Source organism: Taeniopygia guttata, chromosome 5 (genome assembly GCF_048771995.1).
Source record: "Taeniopygia guttata chromosome 5, bTaeGut7.mat, whole genome shotgun sequence".
In the NCBI taxonomy this organism is placed as follows: Eukaryota; Metazoa; Chordata; class Aves; order Passeriformes; family Estrildidae; genus Taeniopygia; species Taeniopygia guttata.
The window spans coordinates 15,593,130-15,610,053 of NC_133030.1; the positions used below are offsets into that span (position 1 = coordinate 15,593,130).

A 16,924-nucleotide genomic window follows, 5' to 3' on the forward strand; every position below is an offset into this window, starting at 1 on the left:
GAGTACTGGATGTAGGCAAGAACAAAGCTCATGTCAGCTGTGTTGCTCTACAACTATTGCTGCTTTTATTTTACACCATAATGTGATCGGGCAAAGTTGTTTGTTATAGATAAATAGAGCTAATTACCACCAATTAAAGATGCACTAATTAACTCAGTTTTACCTGTTGCAAAACTCTATTAATAATCAATTCCAAAGATTTGGGCCAGGTTGGATGGGGCCCTGAACCAGCCTGATCTGGTGGAAGGTGTCCCTGTCCATGGCAAGGGGTTGGAAGGAGGTGACATGTAAGGTCTCTTTCAACCCAAACAATGCTATGATTCTGTGACTGTGAACAAGGAAGGACAGGGGGGAAAACCTAAAAAGAACAAAAGAATGTACCTAAAATGAGCCATTTTTAGTTTAAGCATCTTACTAATCGCCCTTAACCATCCCTGCAATTCAGACAATGAGGATTGAGTCCCAACCATTAAAAAAAAATGTTTAAGTGAAAGGTGCAAAATCGTGCCACACCTCTTTCATGTATGAATCAGGGAGGCAATGCTTGTGTTTTGAAGAAAAGAAAAGAGTATTAAAAACTTGTCCAGATGTTCACTGTTCTGCTTTAAATGAACAAAAGCTGCTACTGAGAATCAGTCATAGGTCTGGAAACACCTTTTCTTTATCTGTTAAAGGACTGATATTACAGGCACGGCTGGGAGTTAAATGGGGAATGACTTCTTTGCTGTGGTTATATGGTAGCTATGGTTATGCCAGCACTTACTTTTCAAGAAGTCACGAGCCAGAGAATTACAATAGAGACATAAATATTTTCTCCAACCTAAGACTAAGATCTGTCTTTGGGTCCTATCTCTTTCAGCGTTTCTGGACAAACATGTACCAAACTGGATAGTTTTGCATGTCTGAAAAGAAGCTTTTTGCACTGCAAAGTTTTTAAAGACTTTTATCTTGGAAAAAAAATACAGTTCTGACATGAAATAAGGCCCTTGGCAAAATACAAGCCCATAGTCTGCTCTACCCAAAGAGAAGCCAGCAGTCTACTTAAGCTACTAAGATTTCTACAATCACAGTAGCATTTTCTTCCCAAATCTTCCAAGGGGAATTCACAATGCAGGATAGACATAGAAATTTATTACTTGCAAAAAGAGACTAGATTTCTCTTTCTCTTTTTTTTTTTTTTTTTTTTTTTGTCTTTCAAGCTGCCTGTGCAGAGTTGTGCATGAACTCTCATTTCCTCTCTATCAAACCTGTATGCTGTCTCAGACTTTAGTAAATCAAGCGAGGTTTGACTTAATGTGAATAACAGCATAACGTCTGATCCAGATATTAATTGAATAAGTTGTAATAAGCTGTAAATATCCCTGAAAAAAAAGTACATACGAGAAGCAAATGGCAAGAATTTAACTTTATATTTACTGCATGTTGTCTTGGTTTGGCTTCCACCCTAGTCTGATAAAACTCTAGGCACTGCAACAGAGCTGCAATGAATGGCCTTGTGTAGTCAACTCTGCTTCTGCAATGCCCTTTTACTCTCCAGATTATCACATAAGAGAAATAAACCCCAATGAAATAAAACACTATGCAAAATCCTCTGCCTCTTCTTGAACTTTCTAAGAGGTGCTAGAAAAGGACCTGTTGCATCCTTATCAAAATTACAGCGAGAGGAATGGCTAAAGTAAACAGGAATCTTTTCTTTTTTGTTGTTTGTGCTTTTTTTGCATGAGAAGACAGTACAGAGACTTGTGTGACTTCTACTGGTTGCAGGTGGGCTTGCTGTTTTCCTAGCCTACAGATGCTACTTCTTTTTACCTTCCTCTGATCCTATTGTGACTCTGAGCAGTTCATGGCATGACCAGCCAGACCTGCAATTTCTGACAATCATTAAAAAAATTTAAAAGTGGACAAATGTTGTGATCTCAGCATTAATGGGCTCTGAATTTCACTCATAATAAGTAGGAGTAGGAACAAATAGCAACCAGCCATGCAATGCTACAGAGACTAGAGGAATTCAGAAATAAATAGAAGCCAAATTGATGCCAAATATCTTTTGTCCAAAAAGGAAGTGGTGGTCCCTGGATGGATGAGGGCCAAGCCATCCCCAGAATGTAGAAGTCACGGAGTTGGAATGCAGCTGTCTAGTTCAGCAGAGAACAGTTTCAAACTGGAAAAAGAGGAGGAACACTGTGCTAAGAGTGACTGCAAGGCAGTTTAGAGGAGGAAATGCAGTCAGTTGTAAATCTGGCTGGAATATAGGGATGAAATGCCTCTGTGTCTGCAGAGACTGCCACAGGATCCACAGGGACAGAGTCCCATTAGGGACCATATAGAGTTTGTCACCATATAGAAATGCAGTGAAGAAATGCACACATCGTTACTTGCAGCCACAAAATTCAGTGATTTAGATGAGAAAATATTTACCTGGAAAACTAATAGCAACACACAAATGTATAGGTATGTTTTCTTACACTAAACAAATAATTTTTACTGAAGATTTGGTTCATTATTTTATCAGTGGTCAGGGTTAAAATCTTACCTCTTTCCCAGGTCAACTTTCCTTATGTTTTCTTTAAGTTTTAAAGTTGCTGACATGATATTCTGTGCAGAGATTGGAAATTACAGAACCACATTTTTTTTTTGTTTTTATAAGAACATGAAACAGCTTTACAATGAAGGTTACTTTTTATCATCTGTCTGCTACACTGCAGAAGAGGTAATGAGGACTGTCAAAAAAAAATCTGATTTCCCCCATTCTCAACAACAGTTTATTACACATCCTTTTCTAGCATGAAATAATTCTGTGAAAAATAAAGCAGGCATGAATCTTATTTGGGTTACAGAAAGGTCTGAATCATTTATAACTGAATTAATTGCTAGAAAGGCTTATGAGCAGCCAATTAGTAATATTTGTATTTGGATCTGCCAGTTGGCCCTGAACTGAAAATGAGTATTAGTTTTGACATAAAGACTGTAGTGTTCACAGATAAAAAACATTCAATCAAAATCAAGAATATCCTTGAGAATTACTGCCTTGAATGGAACACGCCTGATAACTGGCCAGATAAATCTGTTAACTCAAACTGCCTAAGACATTTCCCAACTACGGATTCAAAAACTGATTCTGTATTGCTCATATGACATCCTGAAGCCCTGATTATTTTTTTCTCCTTCTATAAAGTCCTGAAAAAGTGGGAGGAAAAAATGATGCCACACATGAAACCTACCAACAAGCTGTTAATCTGTGTCCATGACATTTCCACAGGACTTTAGAGGACTTTATTTTCCCCACTTGGTGTTCCACTTTTCCACAGGCAGTAAACAAATTTAAAACTATTTTGGATTACCTTGAGAACTGAAAATAAATTCTGCAAATGACCAAGTAACAAAATCAATGCCTCTGATGTCCCTCAGAATCATCCTGTGAAAGACTAGCGAGGTTACAAGACGGAAACATGGGCTGGGATGTGCCTAGAACAGGTGGCTTCCAGGTGAACAACATCACTGTTATTTTTCTTCCCTCCACATCTTCTTCTCAGGCAGAATGGAGCCTTGCAGAATGTGGGACCAGAGGAAATTCTGAGCTGCTTCTGTGACTGAGAAAAGACTAATCCCTGGGAACCCCAGATTTGCTCTGACTTGTCATGCTCTCACCATCCTGGTCTGACAAGACTCCGCCCAAAATTAAATATGAGAAGAGAAATAAAATCAAAGGGAAATAATAGGCATTGACAAAAGAGTTCTGTACAGTCAGAAATGTGTAAGAGATGTCAGGCAAACATCTCTTACAAGTTATCCTGGTCAGAATCTGTATTTTCTGAGTTATGGCAAATTCTAAATTTCTCACTTAATAAAAAAGTAATTGTATAATATGCCAAGGCACAGTTCTGGCCTGTCCTCAGGCACTCACACTCCTAGACTGTGTGCTTTTACTCTTTGGTTGAATGATTTTTAACAGTTTTCTGTATTTTTAATGTTTTCTATGTTCCTTATTTCAGACTCTGCTAATTTTAAGTTACAAACTTCAGGAGAAGTTTCATAGCCAAAGAATTTTCTCAGAATTTCAAAGTAACATATTTTGCCCATGAAGAATGCATTCACACTTTGCTGAAGTGAATTACAATAACATTCTATATAATTAGAGTATAACCTATTTTGTACTGGAGAGAAATTCTGGAAAACAAAAAGAGTAGAACATTGTGTAATGCTTAGAGGAGTATTTGAAAGCTTTTAAGCTAAGCATCATTTAAAACAGATTTTAATTAAGGATTTTCCTTTTTTATTACATATTAAGGTCTCTAAGAGCATAACTTCCATAAATAGTCAAGAATAAACTACATTCAGACCTACATATAAGCACATTTCTTGGCACAGACAAATGAAAACTGTGATTGCTGACATCTCTTTGAAGGAAGATTTTCTTTTTTTTTTTTCATCCCAGCCCTTGTTTTATTTATATGGCTCTGCACACTTTTTTATTTTTAATTATGCTAAGGAAAAGAAGGGGTGGAGGGAAACAGATCTTTGTTTTCCAACTGAGACAGTGAAATGCATTCCAAAGCTGCTTTTGTTTTTAATTTACAGAAGCCCTCATGTCTAATCTACTAAGCCAACAAATAATCTGTTTGCCAGGTTTTACATGAGAGTCGTGAAAAGTGCATACAGTTGCTGACTTTATTCTTTTTTAGGATACAGATTCATTCTCTGCCATAAACTTGAAAAGATACTTTTGCAGAACTTTCCACAATGAATTTATTTTTAACTATGCATTTTGTTTCCCAGGAGGTATTTCATTCTTACCAACTTACTTGAATATCTTTACCTCTATTTCTTAATAACAACAAAATTATTTTGTTGCCTTATCTGAAAGATAAAATAGCAAACTCTGTGCCCTCGTTCACGAAAGCAGCTGTTTAAAAGCAAAAAAACAGTATTGAGAAATATGTTCCCCTCTGAAAATAAAAAAGGTACAGAGCAGATGACCACTCCCACATATTTCCATACACAGAAAAAAAATACTTTTACATCCTTCAGTCCTTTCAGAATAACCCTATAGCCTACATGTCCTAATACTGAAGGGACATTCCAGTATTTAAAAACTTTATGTGTATCCTGAGAGCCACCAAAACATTGCAGGACAACAACACAAAACTGTAGTGTCCCTACACTTCTGTAAATGTCTTCTGGCAAGACAGAAACAGTGTTTTGCAGTGAGATTTTTGGATGGTGTGTACTACAGTGAGGAAATTTCCTTTTGAGTGGAGCAATACACCACCACATTTGAATTACCTCCCTCTTCTCCACTAGGGTACATCTCCTGTATTTGACAACTCTAAATCTGGAACAATTGTATGAATGAACTTGAAGGGTGCAAAGAACATTATTGAACCCACTGCCAGCTCCCCCAAAACTGAGTTTTGTTGGGATTTTCACAGGAATTGCCAGGGCTCGGAATGTGTTGTGTTCCTCCAGAGATCCTCCTTCTCCTTCTCTCAGATAATGGCAATATGGCTTTAGTAAAGAAAATAATTAACAAAAAATTACGCTTCAGTATATGGCTGAAGTAAAGAAAATTTACAAAAAAGGGCAAGGAATCTTCAAATAGAAATAAAACAATGGCTGACACCTTTTTAATACACTACACATGTGAATAAAAATTTAAAAAATTGTGCAGAAGAATTACGAACCATTTAATAGTAACATCTTACACCAATGTTGCTTGTAAATACATGTAAGAAGGATGTTCAGAGTCCCAGACCTTGGGAAGCAGTCAGTAACTTACAACATTTAGAAAAAAACTTATCCATGCCTACCAGCTGTAGATAAAAGGCTTTGGCCTCAGCTCTTACTGCAGAATTGTTGGTATAGCCAAATACCAACAATAGCATTCTTAAAGTCAGAAAAAATGAAATTTTATATATTTATTTAAATTTCATCAAAGTTACACTAATAAAAAGAGCTTCACATATAGTGCTGATTTTAGATGCATTGCAGATTATCCATTTATTTGTATGGCCATGAATTCTCATTTAATTCAAGGGGTTTTTTTATCCAATACCTTTCATCTACTTCTTTCATGTTGAGTTCTGTATTACTGTACAAGTCAGCCTGCTCTTGGGCTAGTCAGAATATAAAGAGATTATCTGTGCTAGTGAATTCTAGAATTCAGATTTTCATAATTTTACTTAAACCATCATCACAGAAATACATTTTCAAATTTTGTTAACCAGTATCCTGAGAATAAAAAAAAATACCAAAATTCAGAATAATTTTTTTTCTTAATTTATGCTCACAATTCACTTTTACTTGAATAGATTTATAATCTGTATTCACTAGTTCCTTCTTGCAGAACCATCAGAGCCCCTTCATAAAGGAACTCCTTTTTAAAACCTCCACCTCTCAAACACCTTCCTCATCTCTCTCAGCTGAAATAAGATGATACAAATTCCTCCTCAGCCCCATGTTTTTAATATGTAGGAAAACCAGTCTTCAAAGTAATTTGCACCTAGGACAGCATGGAGTCAGGACGTGGGCTTGGGCACCCACCTCCTTTACTCTGTGTAATGTGCCTCCATAACAGAGCAACCTCAAACAATACTCATGGCTCTGGAATAACAAGAAATGGAGAAAAATTCTCTCAGTGAAGAAGAACCATTGTGCAGGGAGAGTCAAATGTTAATTTAACACGAACAAGTCAAATTCATGGCACTGCCTCCATTCCGAAGAAGTGCTGTTACTGAGAAAACTTGTATTGTCCCACAGTTTCCTGTAATGCAGATCATTACACCTTTCTGCCAATGTAGTCCAGTAAAATTACATGGAATGATTATAAAAATTTCATTTGAAGAAAAACAAAAGTTTTCTATCACATGTTGCCATTGATGATGGATTTTACAGTGTTCACCAGCTCATAGCCAACATTTATAGCCAAAGAATTCAGGGAAGTAATGCAGCCTCCCCCCCTCCCTCCTGCAGCTCCTGGTCAGGCTGCTGTGCATTTTATTTAATTTTTTTTTTAATCTCCTTCCTTTACATACCCCTTGAGGCACATGTTCTCAAAAGTGAGAACCACTCAAATATAGTTTACGTTATCCCACAGAACACTATAAAGAGGCAAGAAAATTGTCAAGCAATGTGACAAGATTCACACCAAAACTCATTTTGTAAACTCTCAGAGATGTTGTCACAACAAACCCAGAGGAAAAATTTTACTTCCAATAATGGGGAAGGTGACAGGAGAGCAGAAAGAGAAAACGAAGACTCCCACATGTGCTTGGGATGCTTTTCAGATCCTCAGCTCTGTCTGTACTTAGGCTGCTAGATGATTTTTATCACCAGTCTCTATTTCCAGTGCAACTGTTCACTTCAATCCTGCATGCTCCTTGTCCTGTCACTACACGCCCTTGTAGAAAGTCCTTTTCCTTATTTTCTCTAGGTTACTTTAAGGTACTGGAAGGCCATATTTATCTTTTTTAAACCTTTTGTCAACTCTTCACTCAGGATAATTTTCCTTATCTCAGATCAGAGTTTAACACTTTAATTGATCACACTTTTACCATACTTAGAAATACAGATGTTATTGTCCTGGGTTTTGTTTTAGAAACATGTTCTTGACATGCTAAGAAGTTTCTTCCTAGCAATTCAAAAATTTACAGCAGCTTGAAATGATGTTTCAGCTACAGAATTTATAGCCTGTGGACAGTGGCAGGGAAAATTTTTTCTTTCTGCTATCACTTGCCGTTTACACTTCCATATTTTCATATGCTGGTTTCTGCCCTGAAAGCTACAATGCAAAAGACTCTTCTGAGAAGCTCATGATTCTGCACAAGCTGTCAAATGCTCACCATCACCACTAAAAGGTTACTGGGGATCCTACTCTCCTATGAAAAAACTCATCCTGATTGAGTCAAAGAGCTGTCCTGTCTTGAACTGAAACCACCAAACTCTGAGTAGGAACGAAAGGTTATGAATTATTACACTGGGTAGCATGAAAGGGCCTAGAAAGCAAGCGAAGCAGATACTTTATAACACATCAGAAGGTAAACAGTGTAAGCTAAACGAGATAAACTGAAGAATTAGTTGGGTTCTCACAAATATTTTCCTCATTTTAAAATCAGATTGGCTTCTGCCTTTTTAAATGCATGAAAGTTTTAGGGGCATGATGCTCTGTGATACTTAATGGAAGCCAAGTCTTTTTTTAGCTCAGATAAGAATGGCACTGCTGTGCAACCACTTTGTGGCCCATGTGAAAGCATTAAGCAAGGCACAGAGAAATCAGTCTTCCCATTTTTTTGCACACCATTCTCGTCAACAAAGGCATCTGGAGCTAGTCTGGTACTAAAATATGCTAATAGGGAGATCACACCGCCTACGTAGCACTAACTAAGTAGTTCTGTATCACATTTGTTTCAGAGCTGACAAAAAAAGTCCCAGAAAAAGAAAGACAACCATTAAAAAAAAAAAAAAAAAAAAAAAAAAAGACGAAGAAAAAAAGAAACAACAAAGTCACCCAAAAAACTAAAATCCAAAACCACCCCCACACTTAAATTCCTCCTCCCTTACCCTTAGTTATCAGCCACCTCCTTGTCAGTGGTGCCATTACAACTGCTTGGTAGAGTAGATCACTGAAGAGATTTTGCTTAAAACAGCTGGACTGAGACAGAAGTGGGACATTTGCTTTGTTTGCTTCTTTCGCTGAGGACAAACCAAATTTGTAGCATGGTCACACAAAGGTGCATTGGCACAGCTTTGCTAAGGGCAAATCCTCCCTGACCAGTCTGGAAGCCACCTGTGATGGGGTGATGACAACAGAGGACAAGGGGAGGCAGACTGACATCACCCAGCTAGACTTCTGAAAGGCCTTTGACACAGCCACACTTATCTCAAACTGGAGAGACATGGATGAATATATACATGGTAGAATATATACTGGATAAGGAATTGGCTGGATGGATGCAGAGAGTTGTGGTCAATGGCTCTGTGTTGAGGTAGAGGCCAGTGACAAGTGATGGCCCCCAGGGCTTTGTCTTGGCACTGGTGCTCTTAAATATATTTTTCAGTGAAGAGCTGGGGTACCTTCTGTATGGGGACAGGCTGAGAGGCCTGCTCAGCCTGGATAAGAGGAAGGCTCCAGGATGGCCTTCCAGCAGGCTTCCAGCACCTAAAGGGAGGCTACAAAAAAAAAAAAAAAAAAATACAGAACAGAGGGACTTTTGAGAGGGGCATGTAGTCATAGGACAAGGAGAAATGGCTTTAAGCTGAAAGAGGAAAGGTTGGGATCAGATATTATAATGAAATTATTTTCCATGAGTGTAGGGAGGCATTATAATAATTTGCCCAGAGAAGCTGTGGATGCCCCATCCCTGGCAGTGTTCAAGGCCAGGTTGGATGGGACTCTGAGAAACCTGGTCTGGTGAAAGGTGTCCCTGCCCATGGCATGGGGTTGGAACTGGATGATCTTTAAGGCCCTTTCCAGCACACGTAAAAGGAATTGTATCACATTTTCTAGAGATAAATAAAAAATAGTTTATTCCTTTTCAGGACAGACAATATGAGGTAGCTTGATAAAAGAGGGCTGTCCAGGCTAGTTTTTCAGGACCCCAAGCAGACACTTGGACTGTTAAAAGTCAAGCTGCCTAAATGCTAATGAAAGCAGCAAATACTGCCTTGTGTCCTGTAGTGAATTCCTGCTTTGCTCAGACTTGGAATCAAGACTACAGACCACGTGGTCAGAACTGAAAGGTATAAAATTAAACACCCTCATAACCAAGTACTTAGTATTTAGTGTCCCTGAATACTAACTTCAGGACCTGTTTCCAAGTGCACCTCAGTGATGACACCGTGAAGCTCTTGCAGGGGGTGGGTGTGGGGGTGGATGTGTACATGTATGGAGTGAGGATGTGTGGAGTGTATTTTCCAGCCCCTCACATATTCATACACCACCAGCTTGAGAAATAGAACCTGAATAGTAACCAAAGGCTCAGTATATTCAGTGGAGAATAAAGGCTGCATGTTCAAATAGGCACTAACGTGAGTGGGTTGGTCAAATTTTCCCTACAGTTGTTTTATTCTGGAAACCTCACAATGGAGAAAAGAATCCTTTTGAAATTCACATTTCAAAGAGCACACTTTTGTGAATATTTTCAAAAGAAGATGATAGCAGTACTGATTTCTATAGACTGTGTATAAACCAACACATGCATATGCACAAACATACATGCACATACATATGTATATGTAGAACTATCTGTAACAGAAGAGGAGATCCTTTCATTTTGCCTTTTGTGCTGCTCACTCCAGGAATCTACCCTTGATCTTGGCAGAACTGATAGTTTATAATGAATACTTCTCCAGCTTTCATGGCTGGCATCAAGGAAACACCTGGGAGTAAGATTTGTTCACAGTGGTTTTGTACATTTCCTTTTCAAACATAGTTACTGTTCTGTTTGCCTCTAATAAACATTTTTATTGTGTTTAAATATTTTATTGGTTTGGGAAAAACCAAAACAATTGAAAACAAATAAGTAAACAAGAGGGACTGCTGTGTTTCTGCAAGTGGAAAGAGGTACTGAAAGGGTAAAGAAGGCCAAAGTCAGGAGATGTGCCATTGCCTGTACTGCAGATTAGCTTCACCTGACATTTATCAGTGCCTCATTTTCTCTTTTACTGCCTACATAGAAAGGGAGGTATAGGAAAATGGTGATCATTCTCAGGAAAGCTCTGACTTCTATTTAAAGTGCTTGCATTGTCCTCAGAATCATGGCATTCACTTTATATTGCATTCATCTCAACAACAACACTGTGAGATTCAGAATTTAATATTCTCACCTAACATAAAGGAACTGATGCATTAAGAAGCCAAATCATTTACAGAGGGTGACACCAGAAATTTCTGGAAAAGCTCTAAGAATCTGACATAGCAGACTTGAAGAACAGCCTATTTTTTTTTTTTTTTTTTTTTTTTTTTTTTTTTTTTTGCATCAGTCTAATACAACTGATATTAATCCCACAAATAATATTTTAGGCAGGATAAAATGCCAGATGTACAACAGAGTAAACAGAATATATGAAATAGAGATTTGGAGGCACAATACCCCATTCATTCTATTTTAAGGAACCAAGTCAGCATAGTCAGATAGCATTCACATTCTACATTGATGTGGTCAGACTTCCTTTGTCATTATGACATTCCTTACTCCTTCCTTTCTGTGCAATTTTCTGCTTGAGGTTTGAAACATCCTTGACTCTAGGTAGTAGACCTAAAACTGCCTGTTCTGAGATTTGAATTATTTCCAGTAACAACGTCCGTTCTAAGCAAGTTAGAGAGATTAGAAATAGAGCTAGCTGAAAAGGTGAGCTGTGTTTTAGGGGATCTCTTTTCAAAGGTCTTGACTAGCTCTCCCCTAAACCAGGACTGAATAGGAAGAAAACCAAAATTGAAGAATCAGCTATCTCAGAAAACCAAGAACATCTGCTTTGATTTTCAATTTGAATAGCAAACTTACAACCTAAAGACACACATGCAAGAAATACAATCAGTGAACAGGGTCTTATTCTATCACCTCTTTGAGAAAGTTTTGGGGTAAAAACCAGTGAAGAGCCAGTCCTTTTTCCACATACAGGTTTAGCAGGAAGAGGCTTTTTCAAGGACTCTGAAATTCTTACATGAGAGCCCTAGTACTTATGTAGGTAGTTTGAGAATACAGCTGTAAAGTCTGTAAATCTCAATATTCCCCCATACTCTACTGCTCCAGCTGAGCATGGAGAGGAATAGCACTCTGTGAGATATTTTCCCTTCCTGTGATACCCTGCATTTTAGTCTAACCCATCTCTGGAAAGAAGCTTCACTGGAAGTTAAATCAATTCCACAGCTTCAAATGTGTTTCAAAACCAGCACACATGAAAAGGGGGATAAAGGGGAGCTTCTAATTCTGTATCTTTATGAATACTTATGAAAATATGTGGATCAAAGCCTCTTCCTCTGCAAGCAAATTTCAAGCCTCCTGTAGGACTCAAAGGAAATGTATTAGAACTCATTTTATATTTCAGTTAGCATAAAGCATTTTTTTCCTAATTTACAGGGAACTGCTTCAGAAATAGAGCAAAACAGCCTAAACCAGGCCTTTCTTCTGCTTCCCTTTGCAGGGATATCACTGGAATGCAAGCCATCTGTGTCATTACCTTCACAACCAGATCTAGCCTACCTTACACACATGAAAAGTCCATCTGAAGAGAGAAATGACCCCAGGTGAGGCATAACATCCCCAGCTCTTCCTACTGAAACAAGCATCAGCCAAGCCGGCACCTGCCAAAGCCGTTTTGACTTCAGTGGTTGATTAAACCGAACACTTGTTCAAACAACTCCAGGTACAACTCTTCCCAATCTCTGCCATTTCTCCTGGAGGAGCAAATCAGTTGTTAAGGGCCAGGCCACAATGGAGAAATTCCACTTTCAGTACTTGTCTGTAACAAGAAGCTGTGAACATAAATACTTCTGACCTGATATTCTCCTCCTAAACCCAGAATTGCCCAGAACTCAAGCAGTCACACCCCCTACACCATCCTTTAGCTTTCCCACTCCCAAACCTATTAAGAAATTTTGGGAGCAAAAGTAGTTATGTGTACAATGTTTGCTCTGCATACAGGAAAGAGGTGCAGTGGCTACTGAGGTTTGAGCTTTCAGGTGAAGTTCTTTTTCTAGAGACAGAAGTGGTACCACAACATGACAACCAGAAGAAAAAAATTTTAAAAATAATTAAAAAAAAATAAAAATTCTTTTTTGGATGTTTGTTAGAAGCAAGAAGGAAATGAAGATAAAAGAAGGTAATTAACCGAGACCAAAGAAACTTCCTCTGCTTAGAAGGAGGGGAATTTCTACTGGTAGGAAGAAGCTAGTTATGAAAAACACCTGTACCCATTAAACAATTACTGCTAAAGGAGAACAGAACACTGAATTCTGTTGAGCGAGTACCTCCCAACTTTCAAAACCCGGACCCTGAAAAACAAATTATACCAGCAGTTTTGTATTGGCACAAAAAACTAGCGCATCTCCTATTGCACTTACTCAAATATCACACAACACCAAAAATTTCAATATATAGCCAAGAATTTCACAAAATTCAAACCAGAGTAACAGCATCCTTTGAATTTTGGTGCACATCAGTCCTTTTTTTTCCATATTCACATCTGAGAAGAGAGAAATAACTAGGTGGGATCTTAAGAGGAAGGGAGTCACTTCCCAGTTCTACCACAGACCTGATGCACTATTTAAACCAGTCATTCAGTCTTTGTGCCTTCGATCCCCAGCAGTAAAATCCAGACAACAAATTAATTTATTCTGTTCCTCTACTCATTTGCATGGGTTGTAAATGCTGAAGGGCAGGGGCCATCACTTATTATGGGTCCATGTAATATCTAATACAATAGAGATCTGAACCCAGCAGGGCCTTTAAGGGCTAGCTCGTGTTTGAAGTACATTCCAAAATATACTGTTCCATACTAAATATGTCTCCCAAGAGCTTATTACAGTGAAAGCTACGTAAAGATTCATGATCACCGAGTGTAATTTAGTGTCAGAAATGAAGGGGTCAAGAAAAGTATCTATAGATAATTGCCTGTCTTCCCTCCTTCCCTACACACATTACCAATAATACAGTGGGGTGGAGATAGAAGGGGAAATAAAAGCTACATCTGTCTTTGGTGAATAAATAATAGCCAAAAGCTACTAAGAAATCTCAGTTCTTTAGCCCTAAATTGTCTACAAAAATAAAGTTTCCGTAAATTGGCATTAATGAAGAACAATCTTCTTGTTTTTTGTGACAGGAAGAACCACCTTTTTAAGAGATAAGTACACCACAATCTGGAAATCCTATTAATAACATTAGAGTCCTGAACTTTAATGTATTAATGAATGGACGTGCACCCATGCTGTAATCATGGATTTCAGCATTGCCTTTGATGCTTCATTGGTCACAAAGCTCTTACAAAATGTTTGAAGTGTCTGGCTGTGTAATAATGATTTATAATTCTCTTGAACCAAAGCAAAATTTGCTAGTAAAAATCATTTTTGAAATAAAAAATAAATTGTGACTGGAGGGTCTGGGTTTGTTTCAAAAAGAGATCACCCACAAGCAGCAAATTATTTAAAAAGCCACTGGTTCTAGTGTTTTGAGATAGGGAGCATACAACTCAGAATTTCAAAGTAGTGTTAATTAAGATCAGTTTATTAAAATGTCAATCTTTTTAACCAAAAATTCTCTACCATGAATATGAGCTGCAAGTTCCTTTATGTGCAGCTTTTCATGAAGAAAATTATTTTTCCTCATACTTAACATGCAGCTTTATTCTTTTTCCTCCTCTTACTCTTTTCTCCCATCTCTTGTTGTTGGGATTTTCCTATAGAATAAATAGTCTTTGTATGATTGTTAGATTACTGCTCCCCCCCTTCCCTCTGCACTATTAGGAAGGTCTCAGAGTTACTTACATTAAAACAGCTGAAAAAAAGCCCTTATGAAATATTCTTAAAAGTTTCATGAATTTTCTTTCTCCTTTTTCAGCTCAGTCCAAGACTCACCAGAGTCAATGAAGAATTTTACTTCAGAAAAATGTGGATCAGGGCCATATATGAAGTTAATTGCTTTGCTTTATTATCATGAGAGTTTCCATTCCAAGATTCTGTTCTGAAATAGTACAAAGAAAAGGGCTGAACAAGAATTAATCTTACAAGAATAACCAGGAGTTGTATGTCCTTGCCACTCAAAACAGTTCTTTTTGAAAAAGCATTGAGAAGAACCATCCAATATAAAAAAAAAAAAAAAAAAAAAAAAAAAAAAAAAAAAAAAAAAAGAAACATAAAATTAAACCTGCTAATGAAAAAGGAATGGACATGGTACAACAGGAGACATCCCTCTGTTCCTCTGAGAAACTTGGAATGCTAACCAGGCAGGAAGAGCAAACAGGGCAGTCTCATTCTATACCAAAATGACCCTGGAAACCAAACTGTATTGAATTTATTCTGTATTCTCACAGAAATAATACTACCCTTGTCAGCACTTTTGGAGAGAAGAAGGATTCTATCCTAAGTTGCAGACTGATCTTAGACTTAGACATTAATTCAATTGTGTTTTTAAAAAGTATCCTCAATCGCACATAACTCACACTGGAAATAACCACCTGGATTTTTAACTGCAAATTTCCTCACTGTTCCCCCTAAAGTTGTGGGCTTGTGTTTTTAATGTCTGTGATAAGCATTAGGGTTTCTTTCTTAATCTTTGCAAAGAATTCCTATTTTTTTAAAAATCATTTCAAAGAAAGGTGTATTTCTCAAGGAGATACTGCAAAGCAGAGACAAACAGCAGCGCTTTTACCCATGTCAATAGCTTCAGAGCTGAACAAGCTCCAGAAATCCAAGCAGAATATCAGGAGATGATCTGTGGCACAGCACAGCCAAAGGAATCCCTATTCCCTGTCGTTGTGAACAAGAGTGTTACACCTTCTGTCCTAACTTGTTTATAAATTGTTGGAAAAGTGTTCTAGCATGTACCACCCTAGAGAAAATGATGCCAGGAGGAAAACATTTCCTAAGACCTCACTAAGCCGAGACAGAAGGAAAACACCTTGCTCCTTGCCAGGACTCAGGATTATCACTGATGTGGGAGAAATACACTTCATATAAACAGAGAAAACATCATCCTCTTATTCACTTTTGTCTTTTCTCCCTTGACTCTTTGCCTCAAGAAACAGATGAAAGAACAGGATCTCACTGCTTAGTCATATGTTTATTTCCACCCCCTCTATCACCTACTCTTTCCACTTGTTCCTGTTATTAGCACAAACCCTGAACCTGTCACACAGTTCCCTTGTGGGGACCATACAAACTCAGGCTGACACTTGTCAGCTCCTCTCCCTATTATAAAACAGCACATGATACTTTGTGCTGGCAGAGGGAACCTTGCTGTTGATCTTGGCAGGGCCCCCACTCTCATGAACCAAAGGTGTGCTACGACTTACTAAATTATGTTCTGTCATACAAAGGGGTTTTCCATCTTTTTCATCGGTAAATACAATTTTTTTCACAGTTTATGGAAAAGCAAGCTCCAGTACACCTGCAACCCTCCACAGTACTGATCACTGACTTCTGTCCCTCACAAAAAATTATTATTAATCAGCAAGGTGAGCCATAACACCCTTTTAAGCTTTTTCACCCAAAGGAACAGAAAGATTTAATGAAGTCATAGCCAGATCCATCCCATCAATCAGTAGAATAGTGACCACACTCTCTTAACCTTCCAAGATCTGACGTACAATTTGATGCAGCAAACATTTTCCCAGTAAACTCCTCATACATCAAGCCTTGAAGCAGGATATTAATATAACTTCTGGGGGAAGCTATGAAGAGCTATTTCTGGACAAATGAAGAAATCCTTCTAAGGAGTAAGGGAAGAGTCACACTCAGTGCTAATATACTGACTCAAACAGGTTGCAAAATTGATTCTTAGTACAGCTACAACTATTTTTTCAACTATTGTTTTCAACAAATCAAATTTGAGTGGAGGGTCATCCTCAAAATTACTTCTCTTCCTCATTTATACACAATGTGTAATATGTAATATATATTTATAGAAATGATTATTATATTTTATACAGCAATATATAATTTATATGATATTATGCATACAATATTTTAATTATCTATTAAACATTGGGTATGTTTACCTACAGATATAATTTCATGAAGCAGACTAGAGATGCTTGTATCAAGCTCAGTCAGGACTTTAATATATCCCATTTTCATCTAGAGGCAGATGCATTTAAAAAGTGTACCCAATGTCTTCCTAATCTGTTTGACTACCAAACCTCAACCCCCTTGGCTTTAAATGATCTTTACTTTTTGTACATTTATGTAAAATTCTTGTTGCTGTACTTACATTCC

At 37.7% G+C, this 16,924-nt stretch overlaps 1 long non-coding RNA gene across 1 annotated transcript in view; it reads left to right on the forward strand.

Annotated features, from left to right (window-relative positions):
* The window catches only part of LOC121470067 (uncharacterized), a 31,050-nt gene extending 16,237 nt beyond the window's left edge, over positions 1–14,813 (forward strand). The window contains exons 2-3 of the long non-coding RNA XR_005980622.2: positions 12,139–12,360; positions 14,550–14,813. This is a non-coding gene — a long non-coding RNA (uncharacterized lncRNA). The remainder of the gene's footprint in view (positions 1–12,138; positions 12,361–14,549) is intronic.
* Positions 14,814–16,924: the final 2,111 nt, after the last annotated feature.